This window comes from Puntigrus tetrazona, unplaced genomic scaffold, assembly GCF_018831695.1.
Source record: "Puntigrus tetrazona isolate hp1 unplaced genomic scaffold, ASM1883169v1 S000000001, whole genome shotgun sequence".
Classification (NCBI taxonomy): Eukaryota; Metazoa; Chordata; class Actinopteri; order Cypriniformes; family Cyprinidae; genus Puntigrus; species Puntigrus tetrazona.
The window spans coordinates 3624653-3640894 of record NW_025047681.1 but is presented as its reverse complement, the minus strand read 5'-3'; the positions used below and the strand labels follow the sequence as shown (position 1 = coordinate 3640894).

The window sequence follows — 16242 nt, the reverse complement described above, 5'->3', positions numbered from 1 at the left end:
CTCTGTCCAACGAGGGTTTTTACTAATGGACAAGTGCAAAAAATAAAGAACATATTTTGAAACGTTTAACCTGTACGAAAGTCACAAAAGAACAGCAATAAACAGAGTCACATTTCTCTTACTTGTAAAGCCATTCAGTGAGGAAGTCACAGCCGTTAAACGCCCCGTTTCTCTGGATCGACAATCCAATGGGAAATAAAGATGATCATGAAGATGTTATATTATAAAATCCTGGCATAGATGAGGACCGTGTCTATACAGTGCCTTTCAAAATTTTGACAACTTTACGATTTTTCTTCAAAATCTGCTATACTATTGTGTTCATAAAATACAGTAACATTGTGAAATAGTATTACAGGTTTAAATGAGCGCATTTATATTGCTGTGGTGAAATGTCATTTCTTGCTGAAGTTTGTTGCATCCCCAGTCAGTTCAGAGACACAAGATCCTTCAGAAATCACTCTAATGCGCTGATTTAGAGCCCAAAGAAACATCCATGTTTAAAGTGCCGCTTCATTTTTGTGTAGAAACTATAACATGCAACCGCTCAAATGTTTAAACGGTATTTAAAATGTACATGATATAAGAGTACTTAAAAGTAGAGCGCGTTAATAATTGAACTATATAACAAATAATAACTTAATTGAATTGTAGCAGTGACCTCCAAGCAGCGGTGCTTCTGTGCTTCTTTCAGCAGAGCCTCCAGACCAGGGAGGAGAAGCGGAAACACCTGCTCCTCCAGATAACACCCACTGGGCCCTTGACCGAGGCCAGGGGCCCCCACATCTGACAGGAAATAGAAAAGGACATTTTCACTTGAAACAGCAAACAAGCCAGCAAATGAATAAACAGCCTCAGATGTTGAGTCAAATTACTCTGTTTGAGAGGAGCATCTGATGAAGAGCAGGTAGTAATCGGAGTCTGTCAGACTGGACGACTCCTTCATGTCTCCAAAACCAAACGAACCTCACTGTAGACTTTCCCAAAGTCGCCGTCGACCAATAACTAACCCTGGTGAGAGTGTCGCGTGGATTCGACACGATTAGTGATGTATATATACCGAGACGAGGAACAAGAGTATGTGTGTTTGGCTGGAGATCGGTGTTTTCTCACCGCGGTCAAAACATCCCGACAGAAAGCGGCACGGCTTGTTGTCTGTAGCCATGGGGACGGTAACTAAGGAAGTGATGACTGGATTGACCAAAATCTTCTCCTCCTTCTAAACTAATTTAAAAGATTTATCAACACAAGTCCTAAAAAGGGATCTGACACACACACACACACACACACACACACACACACACACACCTGTCAGTCTCTATCTCTTTCAACCCGCGGGTTTTCTCTAAAACACAATAAAAACAAATGTACATGAATAAACGGCAGATTCTTTGAACTAAACGCGATCTAAACGTTAGTCATTTTCAGAGTTTAAATACACACGAGGAAGAAAGCAGAACATGAACGAAAAATCACTTGATTGATTCATTAGACTTACATTAAACACTGCGGCCAGGGTGCGAAAACCGTTGTCCTCTCCAGAGTAAGATTTTATGTATTATTATAGCCTAACCTAATGTTAGCGCGATCTTAACAACGAACGTGATCGAGCCGTTTTAGGCAAGTAAATATCATGTCACGAAACGTTATATAATACGACGGAAAATGCATCAAGAGAGCTTTTTGAAACCGAGTCAGTTGAACCATTGAGTCGCACCATGATTCGGATCTCTCGAGTCGGATCACGTGGAGCGAATCGTTTGATTCAGATGAAGATTCAGGATTATTATTATCCCGTACTGTAGTGTTAGTTTTTATGGTAGCTCACTGCGTTTTTCTGTCAAGCTGCTTTGTCGTGAAAAGCACTAGAACACGCATGAATTGAATTTTTAAAAACGACTTCTGTGTCAGTAATTCTCCATTTTGTGTTAGCGGTGGGAGCCCACTTCAAGTTTTATTAAAAGTAAATGCTTATCTCCGTTACTGATGAACTTAATAAAACTTAACTGATATAAACATGCAATAAGACACTGATAAGAACTACAACACGTGTATTCATCAGCCACACGGTGGCGGTGTTGTTTTAATATCTTATTCACATCTTCACATTTTACTTCATACACAATGTAGAAGAGGAGGCAAAGCATGCTCTAAAGTAATCTATAAAGTCATGTTAACTGGAGAGGAATACGTTTACCTCAGAAAAGAGCAATCCAGCAATCCATCTTTGTCCACGCCCACTCACACCACTCATTTAAATAAGAAGACCAGGCTCAGTTGTTTTGTAAATTATAGCAACCGTGCAGCGTGACGTGAAGGCATAGCTAGATCGCAAACAATCAGTGTTTCACATTAAAGTCCAAAACATTTCTGTTAGTTTCAGCGCTCACGGCTCCACTGAGCTCTGATTTAGACCCGCCCATAAATCCTGATCAAGAAAATGGTAGAAAAACTTTAGCGGTATAACTCACTTAAGTATTATATAGTTCACCGTCTTTGCATCATGTTTCAGGAATGCATTTCTAACATTTATAACGTGTTTACAAACACTTCTCAAAACGGACTTTAATGATCCCAAGGGTGACCCAAGAACAGAACACCTACCTTTCAAAGTGAGAGCATCCTTCACGTTAAGTATCGCTTACAGTCATACTCGTTTTCTCCAGCATGTTAACGTTTCAATAACTTCCACTGTGTAGCCTGGAAAGGGCTTCATGAATAAATAAATAAATACAACACAACACATCCCTGAGCGTGACCTGCTCCCTCTTTCTGTTTCTGTCGTACTGACACATAATTCGAATGATCTTGTTGTATGCAGTGTTGTTGCTTCCGGTGTAGACACGATGTAAGACTTGTCTCCAGTGTGAACTCTCATGTGAATTCAAGGTTTCCTTTTTGAGTGAAGCTCTTTCCACACTGTTTACAGAGAAAGTGTCTCTCCAGAGTGACTCCTCATGTGGACGTCCTGGTTTTGCTTTTGAATGAAACTTTTTTTCCACACTGTTGACAGGTGTAGGGCTTCTCTCCGGTGTGAACTCTGACGTGGACCTTAAGGTTTCGCTTTCAAAAACTCTTTCCACAGCGATGGCAGGTAAAACTGTTAAATTCTGTCTTCTTTTCTCCAATTTTTAAATAACGATCTTTCTCAGTCCGTTCTTCTCCTTCCATATCCTTCAGCTCTTGACTCTTCTGAGTCAGGTCTAGGAAAAAACCAAAACAAAAGCAGTCATCTTTGTAAGGTTCAATCTCTCTTAAGATGAAGTTGTCTATTGTTGTGAAAAGTCACAATCTAACACAGAAGCTAATGGCAAACACGATCTAGAAATGAACAGCCAGCATTGTCTCGGTGGATTCTCAAGATCTGGTATATTGATAGCATCACCAGTGAAAAGTCGTGCAGCTGGGAAATTCCAACAGCTTTCAAGTTGCTATCATGCAGCAATGACTTAGACTAACCGGGCATACTCTATAAATACTACAACGCATTGGTGGCCACGTGTGTATCTCGGTGTATCTCTGAAAGTGCTTGAGTGGTTTAAACCTAATTTCAGACTATCACGATGTTCCCCAGGGTTCTGTCCTAGGACCTTTGCTTTTAGTATCTACATACTTTTACAAAGCATTGGGGGTTTGGGGTTTTATTTCTATGCCGATGAGAAATTAATGAGAAAGACGTTTTGTTATGTATGCTGCACAACAAATTTTTAATTTGCTAAAAATTGCAAACTGAAGGGATAACTGCAGAGGTTCCAAAACAATATTAACAAATCCGTAAGCTCACGTGACATTCCTCAAAAAGAGGATCCAGGAGAAAGAAAACCGAGCTGTTTGTTCCTCAGGATCTTCTTGTTTCAGGCTGAACACTTCTTCAATCCTGAAGTCTCTCACTCTCCTCTTTAATAAATGCCATCTTTATAATAGTCTCATGTGGATCTCAGCTGCTTCACCGTTTTTCCTGTGTGGCTGGTACTGTCGTGATGAAGAGGAGAAAAAATTATAAAAATAATGCCTTTGTTTATCAGTCAGCATACTTCTGAGGGAATCTGCCAGAGCAAGCAATAAATAAAAACAGTAACAACAAAACACTAGCACACTATAGATGTTACTACCTTTTACCTCAAGCGGCTTCACCGTCTGCAGTCGGTTTTCATTTTGTTGCATTTAATCAATTAATTTTATTATTTGAACATTGTATTTAAGTTACAGTGGTAACTACTCTGAGCATAAGTTCCTTTTCTCCTGCTTTCTCGAGTTTGACCCAGAGTTTCCCTGATTTCAGGGTTAACACACTCATTTTAGGAGTTTATTTCCTGGAGGTGTCATCAGCATGCGGTGATGGAGTTCAACAGGGATTGGTTCTTGGTCCAATGTTATTTGTCAAATATAGACCTAGTGCTAAAACGGACAAGTATGGAGTTCTTTCGTTTCTTTGCAGCTTCTACTGTGAGGATAAAATGTGCCACAATGCTGGAGTGGGAAGTTAAAGCCTGGCTATCAAATCACTTTCAGACTTAAAAAGAAAGGTATTAATGTTGGATCCTTCCTCAAGTTTGATAAACAGATTAACACGCAAGACGTTTTCCACAGAGCCACAAAGTGTTGTTTCTTCTTCTGTTCAGATATCATTTACATACATACTGCATACTGCTCGTTTTTGTGTTTAATCTTCAACTCTTGAGAATAAGAATTTGCCTGTTTGATGCTAACTACATAATAAGTCATCTAAGAGATGTATTTTTATTGAAATAACATATGAACATATAAATAAAATATGAACATGTATAATAACATAAACGTTATTATAATAGCTTTCTGTATGAGATATATATGCCAATAAATATATTATAATAAATATAATAACCATATTAGGATGATATAATAAACAACTATATATATAACAGTATGTGTTTCTGATGCGTCAGTGAATAAAAACTCTGAATGTCATGTTAATGATCAGAAACAGTGAAGAGTCACTGAGACACTGAAAACCTTTTTACTGAAAGAGAAACGATAGTCACGTGCAGGCAGCATTAAAACATTTGAAAGAGGAAAACAAAACCTGTCTTCAGCCAATGACAGAAGTGGGCACCTCGCCTCACAACTACAAAATAAAAGTCCCATCAAACGCCAACGTCAGAAATGCTGGAAAATGACATCTAATCCAGGTAAAGCGTAGTGATGTTTGATAGGTCGGCCAATCCTGTTTTATACTGTAAAGTGTTTGGCGCTTCACAATCTGTATTGTTAAAAGCACTAGAAATAAAGGTGGCTTGACTAAAAATCAAATTAATTCCAATTAATAAAATGTATCCCAAAATAACGAGATTAATTCATTTACGATTAATTTAAGACGAATTTAAGGTAAAAGTGTTAACTTTGAACTCTGAATCAACAAAAAAGTAGCTTTATTAATTTATTTTACATAAATACAAATATATTGTGAAATATACGATTACTTTAAACAAGAAACTACAGTCTAAATAAACGAGTCATTCAAGTGAGTCATTCATCGCTTGCCTTAATGAATGGCTTACTGAATCAAATATTCACTATTTGTATAATAATAAGATGGATTCATTGATGAAACGCACAACAGTTCTTCTGTTTCACTGGTTAACTTACGAGTTTGTCTAAAATTGTATTATTCGCACCTTCACCTTATATTTGTATGTAAAAACTTCCATCTAACCTACTTTTTTGTCTTTCCACACAAAATAACGCATCTGACTGACAGAACAGCTCTTGCCGGTGACGCTAGGCTTGTTCTGCCAATTCTGTTCAACGGCATTGAATTGAAGAGAGCTGCCAAACGTTCTCATTTTAGGTGTTCATGGCAGCTGTCCAGTGATTGGCCGAATGCTGCAAGCAAGTGGCGGAAATGGCTATGACAGCAAAACAATAAAACACATTACAAACAAGGCATAATGACTGATTATGTTGAAATTATATGATCACTTTAATCTTTTTAGGCCACAGACTATTAAAAAAAGTCTGACACACACACACACATGTTGTTTCTTCCACTTCTAACTTAAATTCAGATGTTATTAATACAGTACTTATTACAGTGTTTGGCTCCGCCCTGCATTTCTGGCTTTCCTGCAGGAATACTGAGCCAAGGCACTAAAATGCATGAGGGTAGTACCAAACCGAGGTTGAGTCTTCCTGGGGACCAGGGCAGTGCTACTGTGATGAGTCGGGGACCTCGAAGCATTTCAGCTCATTGAAGATTGTGTTCGGGCTTACTTACTCTGGTGTTGTCTTGAGACCCAAGCCTTATACGTGCCTAAAAGGTTCCACTACGCCTTTCCGCGATCGAGTGGTTCACCTGCAAGCACAGCCCTACGGCCCCGTCTCCGCTCTGTGGAACCTCCTGGACCGGACTCAGCAGACTTGACTTCTCCGACACCAGCGGAGGTGCATTTTTTAAATTAGTTTGAGCCGAGTCAAAACGGTGTCATCCACGTGAAGCACAATGTGAAAATCAATTTCAGAGCTGTTTAAGGAGGAGCATAACAGTAGAGTTCATGTTTTGTTTACAAACGTGGATATGTAAGGGGAAAAAAGAGAGAAACTTTTGTGAATGTAACGTAATTGTTTATATTTGTGCAGAATACTTGATATAATGTATTGTTCATGTATACATGCAATTGGATCACAGAGAGACAAGGACTTTATTTGTACACATGGACATTCAAATTTGAGTTTATTTGAAGTTGTTTACAATATATTTATATAAAAAAATCTTGAAATTGAATATGCAATTCAGGTTAATATTTCACAATAAAAGAAATCAGTATAGAGTAAAGAAAATAAGAAATATTACTTAAATAATTGACACTTTTAGAAAAAAAAAAAGATTTTATAAATTTAAAAACATTGTGTTGTAGGCTGACCACACATAGTATCAAAAACATTAGAGTCAGCAAGCAGTCCTTAAGATAGCAGTTCAAAATATTGTCTAATTATCAGTGATAGCATTTATCAATACTGCACACCCCTAGTACTCACACAACGGTTTGCTTGTTCTGTGGCTAGTAGAAGTTAAAAAATGGCTGCTAACTTATACTTTTAGTAGCTAAATTGGTGGACGAGTGGGAAAACTTCTAAATGAATGTCTGCATTCATGTGTCTGTGATTGAGTGTGTGTGTGTGTGTGTGTGTGTGTGTGTGTGTTTATCATTGTGACAAGGGGTGGGGGAGAAAGCATACAAATAAAATAGTATTTTAGATTGATAATACAGAAAATACAAGTTTAAAAAAAGGAAAATAAGACAACAAGTGCTATTAGCAAACATTATAGTAAAAATAATGGATTAATCATTAAGACTGGGAAAGGGTGTAATACCATGAAGAGGGCAAATAATAATAGAGTAATCAATTATAAACTAAAAAAATGATTAATTATTGTGGTAGCCTCTAATCCTGTCATGGTTACATTACTTAATCATGACACGGCGCAAGGAATTGCCGGGGAAACATTGTGTGGGGCAATATGGCCCAAAATACATGTTTAATTTTTATTTAAACAATATTTCACAATATTTCTCTTGCTCCCGTTGACATCAACATCTAAAAGAAAAAGAGCAATATGATTAAATGCTGATAAATCAACAAGTTCAAAGTGAGAATTATTAATTTTGAAAGTAGGCTCCCTTTTCACCTTAAAGATATAGTTCTAAAAATCAGTCCAAACTACAGCTATGATGATAAAAGGAACAGAGAAACGATATTGTTGGAATCATTTTCAGAACGTCTTTCTTCCAGCTGGTGAACAAGATGAACTCTGAGCTAACATTGTGATCTTTATAGTTATTGTGCTTTTCTTTATGTTAGGACATTTGGAATGCATTGGGTTATTTAATATTTAAAAAAACATAATCCATAGAGTATGACATCATATATTGGCCTGTATTTGTTTTGGGGTTTCGAGTCATTTTGCAGACCTAAAGTCATCAGTAATAATACCGTTTGTCGGTTTTTCTTATATATCGCTGCAAGTAAGTGGGCAAAGATTCTTTATACTAAATAGGCATTGTGGATGTGTACATGTGGCCATGGGTTACATTATTGTTATCAGAAAGTTCCAATTAACTATACTGACTCAAACACAGCTCTTCTGTATTGAGCATAGCCATTTTGACACGCTTTCTAGAACTCATAGAGACATTAAAAAGAGTTGTTGTACTGTACCGTTCTGGAAGAGACCGTGTGGTTAGCTGGAAAAAGATCAAAACCTCCACTTAGTACTTTTAAGAACATGTAAAAATTACATAAAGTGTTATGTACCTACCCCCAGCAGCTCAAGAGCAAAATGCAGACAGTTGTAGAACAAGAGATTGTATTTTTTTTTTGATTTCATTGCCGCCTTAACTTTTTCAGCAAAATCCGTGGGTATGCCCTTCTTCAGACGAAGAACAACATACGCTTTGTTACCGATGAAAGTATTCACATTTACTTTGCTCACTCCACCCTCCATATTTGATGAGGATGCACAGGATGATGAGGATGCTGAAAAACTGGCAAATCCTGCCCCAACTGGCGGTTGACGTGCTAGATGGTGTAAATGAACAATAAATCAATCAAACTAAACATACAGATTTATCTAACATTTGGTAGATATTTGCTAGGTTGTTTTTTTTTACTTGCAACCATACCTGGATTGTCACACGTCATAATTACACAAACACAGTTGGACTAAACTAATAACACACAAACAGTTGTCTCTTCTTAAGTCTACATTGAAGACATTGTTTAATCAAACTGAACAGGCTGGAAAAAGTAAAAAGCATCTTTGCTAAAAACGCACAAGCGATCAAGCACTGTTCAGCATGCAATATGACAGTAAAAGAAAAAGGAGGTCTCCAAAAAGTCCAAAAAACAGAGTGGGACACCGCTGTAACCTGAATCAGTGCCATTTTACCTGGAATTGTATGAGGAGGTCACAATGTTGTGGAGGGCATTTTCTCTGCTTGACGCTTCCTTCTCCCTCACTCCCCTTAATGTTGGGGTTGCTAAGGGTTACATGGAGGTGACCCCCCAGGCTGAGAGTGCAATTGTGGTGGCTTTATACCCACAGGGCGCCACTACGTGGAGGGATCAGCGCGTCTCTCCCATCCAAGGCCTTTGAGCTGACATCAGGTCTGGCTGGTAAGGCTCACAGTTCTGCTGGACATGGGGCCCCTTGCCATGCATGCAATGAATAATAAGAGACGTTGATCACTTTCTGCAAGGGCATTGCAACTCTGCACAGAAGTGAAATGAACGTCCCTGAACTTGGGGGGGGATGGTGAATGAACTGAAATTGCATAGCTGAATTGGATTGAATTCGATGAGCCACTGAGATGGCGTGGAAAACGCAAGCAAGACTAATGGAACTGCGCAGATGCACCCCTAGGTGTGGGGCAGCGAGGTACGTCTGTGGTTCAGCCGGATGCCACCAGGTCTTCTTACACACCCTCTGCTACCTTCTGGTGAATAGTGAGGGAGAAGGGAGTGGCAAGTTGCTATGAACACATCGTCCATTGCTACACAACGGGATGGAGGCAGCAGCTGGTCCTCCTAACAGAACCAAACTTTGTCGACTAAACCGACTTCTGAAAGTGTGGCATCCAGGCTGCTGAGAACCAGCACGACCCTTCCCAAGGAACCAACTGTCAGACAGGGCTCAGGACACAGAGGCTTAACACTCAAGGCTGACACTGGCAGCGGCCCAGAGAAGCACAGCAGTCATCTCTGGGTCGGGCAACAATGCCACATCCAAAAGGGGGCAGCGTGGCCAAAACGTCATCCCTGGAGGACATGCACTCACTCTCTGATGCAGCGAATGACATTGGTCTTCTGGGGCAGCCCCAAAAGTGATGACTGGTACAGCATGAACACCATGCCCTTTGGAAGCTCCACTGGCTGCAGTGTCATTGAGGAATGAGGAGCCCAAGGAGGTAAAGTAGGCCTCCTTTGAGCTTGCCCAGGGGGAATATACAAAGTGTATATTCTCTCCAGATACTAGAGTCCCAATCTTAACACGGAGATGGTCATCTCCTTGCAGCTAGAAAAACAATACAATCATGCAAGGCTGTTTAAGCACCCCCACTCTCATGGAAGACGCAGCGTCACCAGTGAGCCGTGTTTTAATCTCCCACAAGAACGCGACCAACATTCCCAACTCCATAAATCTAGACACACAGAAGCTCCTTTCCAAAGGAGCGGCCTGTTCACCACTTCTGTAGATAAAACACACGTACGAACAGCCCATGAGTGCAGCTCCAAAGTGAAAGCAAAGCAAAGATCACTGAATATTCGCATGTCTGTGCAGAGCAGCTGTTGCAAATTATCGCAGTCCAACACGCACTGGCCCGTTTTTGTTACACTCAAAATATATTGGTCTCCTAAGCCAGGGGTGTCAAACTCAGTTTCAGGAGGGATGAAACCCTGCAGGGTTTGGATGCAACCCTAATAAAACATACAAGATCTAGCTAATCAAGTCATTTAGGCTCATTTGAAAACTGCATGGTATGTGTGTTTGAACAAGGTTGGATCTAAACTGTGCAGGGCTGCAGCCCTCCAGGAACTGAGTTTGACACCCCTGCCCTAAGCGATGCCCAATTCATTAGTCTGTTCTGACATCTGTTGAACATGACCGACTGAAGGGGAACAACTGTTTGCTGTGCTTACTTGAGTTTGCTTTATTACAGTAATATTTTCAGAACATCCATGAGTATTTCTTGCCTGTAAACTCAATGACTTCTTCGTTGCCACAGTAAATCCCAGCATGATAAAATGGGCTGCATTCCACATCCATGGTCCTCAAAATGAGATCACCTTCTCTTAGCCTTGATACATCTCTGTCAGAAATGGGACCGTCGCGCTTCAAAATTTGTTCAAAATCCTTGTGGGTGCCACATATCAGGAGTTCACACTCGTCCCAGTTAAGCATTGTGCCTAGTGAAAAGAAAGCTTTTGCTTACTTGTTTGTGAAGGCTATTTTAAACTTTAGAAAGCGTATAGTTCACTATAGTGCTACTAGTAGTAATAAGAAACAGTGTTGGAGAAAGTTACTTGCATTGCAATATTGTGTTACTGCCTAAAAGTAAAGATTGTTTTAATAAGTTACATTATGCATGTAATGTAAAAAGCACTTTCACACCAAGAGTGAAATAAATAAGTCTCAGGCAGAGGGACATGTAAATTCACGAAGTTCATACAAACCTTCCAGCTGTGCTGTTATTCTGGATTGTATAAAGAATAGGATGCAGGAGGAAAAAGTTCAACACTGTTTGGCAATTAAAAAAACAAAAAAAAAAAAAAAAAAAAAAGAAGAAAAAAAAATCAGTGACGGTCAGCAGATAGGATACAGGTTCATAAATGGAAAAAGGCAGCTTGTGTTAAAAAGCCAATTATTGCAGGTTTACATCGTATTCTGAATTTTCATTAATTTTAAGGGATACTGCAACTCTTTTATGCAAGATAGATGAATACCTGCATGTTCACATTTAGTTCAAACTACAGTAACGGCACATAAACGACACTTACCCTGATTTGTCTTAATATGGGGACAGGGAGTACTAAATAAATGGGAAACAAATGAACTAAAATAGTAACTTTGATGCGTGTTACTTCACTAGTTACTTGAAAAATGGAAAAACGATTTACCTTGACACTGAGGAGAATCTCATCATTAATTCACACCACATATACACAGCTATTCAATAATACATGTTTGAGTAGTCAACTACAGTGTTGAAGAATTAGTTTTAAACATATTTGTCCAAATGTAGAGTTATAAATAAATTAGTACATAACTTAATAATAATAATAATAAATGGAAAATAGACTGTAAATTAACACTTTAAACCGGTTTTACTTAACAATACAATAAGTTGTACTTACAAATCCGAGTGTTATGAAGAGTGCCAGTCAGTAAAGGAGAGCTTCTTTTGGGTTACACACCGAAGCACAAGCAGTATATAACTCCACAGCGTTCGTGATGGGCGTCAACACATTTGGCTTTGGAATGTACTTTCGTATTTCTGTTCGAAGAGATAAGAGAAGAGAAAGCAAGTGAGCGAGGGGATATTTTCCACTGCTTAAAAATGAGACCAACAAACTACAGATCAGGTTGAGTACTTCAGTGTGTTGAACTCATGGAACACATGTACAATTGATCATGTTTTATGATTATTTACCGTGTGCAATTCAGCCTAACTTGTAGTATTTATGTTAGATAATATAAAAATAAAGCATTGATCCAATCATCAAGAGTCCAACGAATTGGTGAAAAGTAAGAAATAAACAGTATCAATATGAGAAACTGTGAAGTTAGATTGACTTCCCAGGGCATGTTGACTTTGGACATCATGTTAAACTACAGCCTTTAAGTGCCTAAACAATATTAAATTAAGTATCCTCTGTAAACAAGAAACGTGTTAACTTCGGGCGCAAAAGCTCAAACAAACCTCTGCCGATGTTGAAAACCGGAAATATGCCTTTGTATGAACTACGCCCGTCTATATAAAATGTAACGGGATGAGCGCTATTTGTCTTCTGGTCCAAGGTCCTTTAAATCCGGCGTTAATGAGCTCGCGCGTCCTATTGGTCGCGCCGCTGCGGGTGAGTCGCTTCTGCTGCAACTACACGACAAAAGTTTAAAAAAAAAGCACCGTTAGGCACTGTCTGAAAGCTGTCATACATCACAGACACCGACTCATTCACGTCGAGTGTGTCTTTCTTCGGGCACGCGTCGTTTTGATGCTTTTATTTGCCATTTCCACGCGCGCCATTTTGTCTCGAGCGACGCGCGTTCTGATCAGCTGAACTATAACATCTCCAAACTTAGTTTTTTCTTTGTTTGCGACCTTATCGTTGACCATTTTAATGTGTTGTGCTAAATGCTTTTGGTAAAAGCCCTCGAGAGGTTTCATGATGGTTTCCACTAACTTCACGGATACAGAGTTTCGTAAAATGGAGGATGTAAGGTGGTGTGGTTCATGTAGTGCATATGCTTTACTTCATAGACCGTTTTTCTGTGAATTTTATTCCTGCTTAATTTAAAACGTCATATACGATCTCAAGTTTAAAGAAGAACTTGTTTTTGAAGAGCTGTTTGTCTCTGTCATGGAGAAATTGATATTTCAGCTGACTGTTTAGTTTATTAGTCCACACAGTTTACTGTAATATTCAGTGCAGCAGAGCTATGGAGAACTGTGGGTGAAACTAACATCTCTGAACCTTATCCAAGTATACATGTATACCGAGACTAAACATTGTTCTTCACGTTCATCTTTGGCATTTCCTGTTTGAAGAGAATAAAGTGTACATCCAATGGACACCTAGCTTACCGTATCCCAGGATTCATAGCGCGCAGATGTATTCTGACAATAAGACGACTGCTAGTCTTTAGTGTTGCTTTGCGTCGTGCAAGATGTTTCTCAAACGCTTTAACCAGACTTGATCACTCCAGTATTTCGTGTATGCCTGTCTCGCTGTGTCATATTTCCTACTGCTGTACGCCATACTAAAGTTAATAACCAATTCTAATATTTTAGTGAAGACGGATAGGCCTGCGTTTATCTCGGGGTAAAAAAACGAATCCACTAAAAATATCTGAACTTCTGCGTTACAGCTTCATGTAATTTCAATGCTTCTCAATGATTTGAATGTTTAATGTCAATATGTACAATATATCGACATAAGAGCCGTCCTCAGAGTTTGCGTTCCCTTTGCAAGGAAGTGGCCTCTTGGGGAGTGTTTGAGGACATGTTTCCGTTCTCCAGCCCTGGGACATTCAGGCTCATCCTGCACTGCAGGGCCTGGTCTGGTTTAGGAAGGAAGGAAGGAAATGACTAATTGTGTGGAGCGATGAGTCTGAAATAATTGAGGTACTTTAGTAAAGTGCTTTCGGTAATAGCGCACTAGGGGACATCTGCATGCATCTTAAGTGCATACTTGGTTAAAAGTAGAAAAACTAAACACAACAATTGTCTTGCATTAATATTACTGCAGCACTAGTTTGTGCAATAAGTTTCATTGTGTTTATGAATATGTTGCAATACTTTTTGCACGGTACTGTCGGGCGGTATAATAACTACGTACTCTGCGTATAGGGAGCGGCGGTAATGCCTGTTCTCGTTCCCTAGCAACTGTGCGAGCTGCTGTTGACGAGCGGCAGTAACGTTTGTAAGTGGCCTTTTCTACTGCGTAAACACTCCATAACCAGACAGGAAGTCGAAGGAAAACTACGTTCAGTCTTTTAGTTGCAGATGCACACACTTTAACCCTTGAAAGTGCAGTCTGATTGTCAACTTTTTTGAATAAAAAGGTTACAACGAGATGTGTAATGGAAATTAATTTAATGTGATGTCATTTTCATGTAAGTGTACTATGTAGAACATCTCAACTGAATTACAGAACCTGATCAAAACAGATTAGTTTCTTTCAAGCAGTGGAAAATATCCCCCTCGCTCACTTGCTTTCTCTTTCTCTTATCTCTTCGAACAGAAATACGAAAGTACATTCCAAAGCCAAATGTGTTGACGCCCATCACGAACGCTGTGGGAGTTATATACTGCTTGTGCTTCGGTGTGTAACCCAAAAGAAGCTCTCCTTTACTGACTGGCACTCTTCATAACACTCGGATTTGTAAGTACAACTTAGTATTTTCATTGACAATGTTGTTGATAATCGGGCACTGTAAGCTAACACATTTATTAAGTATTATTCATATTTTTCAACATAATATTCAGCACACTCTAGTTAACTACTCCTAAACATTTATTATTAAATTGTATGTTACAACCTTTGCTCTTTGAAAGGATGTCTTTGTTTTAAAAAAATTATTTTAACTGTTTCAGGAACACTTCTAGTGGCTCTAAAATCACCAAAGCCTCTGGATCACTAATAGAGTAAGATCATTTTGAATGGCTGTGATAAATATTAGATTTCTGTGTTGTTGAAATGCTCTGTTACTTCATCTGAAAAATGTAGTATAAATTACTGAGGAATTCTTACTACTATTGTTTCATGAGCAGTAAACTATGAGCTCTCTCTCTCTCTCTCTGTCTCTCTCTCTCTCTCTCTCTCTCTCTCTCTCTCTCTCTCTCTCTCTCTCTCTCTGTCTCTGTCTCTGTCTCTCTCTCTCTCTCTCTCTCTCTCTCTCTCTCTCTCTGTCTCTGTCTCTGTCTCTGTCTCTCTCTCTCTCTCTCTCTCTCTCTGTCTCTCTCTCTCTGTCTCTCTCTCTCTCTCTCTCTCTCTCTCTCTCTCTCTCTGTCTCTCTCTCTCTCTGTCTCTCTCTCTCTCTCTCTCTCTCTGTCTCTGTCTCTGTCTCTCTCTCTCTCTCTCTGTCTCTCTCTCTGTCTCTGCCTCTCTCTCTCTCTCTGTCTCTCTCTCTCTCTCTCTCTCTCTCTCTCTCTCTCTCTCTCTCTCTCTCTCTCTCTCTCTCTCTCTCTCTCTCTCTCTCTCTCTCTCTCTCTCTCTCTCTCTGTCTCTCTCTCTCTCTCTCTCTCTCTGTCTCTGTCTCTCTCTCTCTCTCTCTCTCTCTCTCTCTGTCTCTCTCTCTGTCTCTCTCTCTGTCTCTCTCTCTGTCTCTGTCTCTGTCTCTCTCTCTGTCTCTCTCTCTCTCTCTCTCTCTCTCTCTGTCTCTCTCTCTCTCAATATTCTTTAAAAGTTAAAAATATTCTTATAAAAACAAGGAAGCAAACATTTTTTTTTTTTTTTCCCACTAGGCACAATGCTTACCTGGGACGAGTGTGAACTCCTGATGTCAGAAACCAGCAAGGAGTTTGAAACCGTGATGGAAGGCAAGGGTGACATTTCTGACAGTGAACTACCAAACCTAAGAGAAGGTGATCTCATTTTTGAGAAACATGATTGATGAATCCAGCCCACTTTATCATGCTGGGGTGTACTGTGAAACGAAGAAGTCATTGAGTTAACAGGCAAGAAATACATTTGCACGTACTGAAAATGCTAGTGTAACTGAGCAAGCTTAATGAAAAATAGAGTATGGTGTATGGTAATGGTGTTTCTTGCAGCCCCTTTAGGTACAAAATGGTATGAAAAAATCTCAACGCTGTTTTTGCCAAGGCCAAGTGCCGCTGTGATTAAAGAAAATGTGAGTCAGTTTCTGAATGGAAAGTTGTATAAAGTTTTCCGTCTGAAGCATGGCATACCTGAAGAATTCGCTAATTCAGTGAAGTCAGCAATGAAGTGCAATGAGCAGTATGACCCTGTAGAAATAACTCT

The 16242-nt window shown here is 39.4% G+C and overlaps 1 long non-coding RNA gene across 4 annotated transcripts; it reads left to right on the top strand.

Annotated features, from left to right (window-relative positions):
* Window positions 1–12103: 12103 nt before the first annotated feature.
* Window positions 12104–15915, top strand: LOC122331603. Of its 4 annotated transcripts, none has more exons than XR_006248226.1 (4): window positions 12104–12120; window positions 14500–14640; window positions 14853–14903; window positions 15723–15915. It is a non-coding gene; the product is annotated as an uncharacterized LOC122331603 (long non-coding RNA). The 4 variants fall into 4 exon arrangements; XR_006248223.1 differs by lacking the exon at window positions 12104–12120 and adding an exon at window positions 12595–12612; XR_006248225.1 differs by lacking the exon at window positions 12104–12120 and adding an exon at window positions 14162–14178.
* Window positions 15916–16242: the final 327 nt, after the last annotated feature.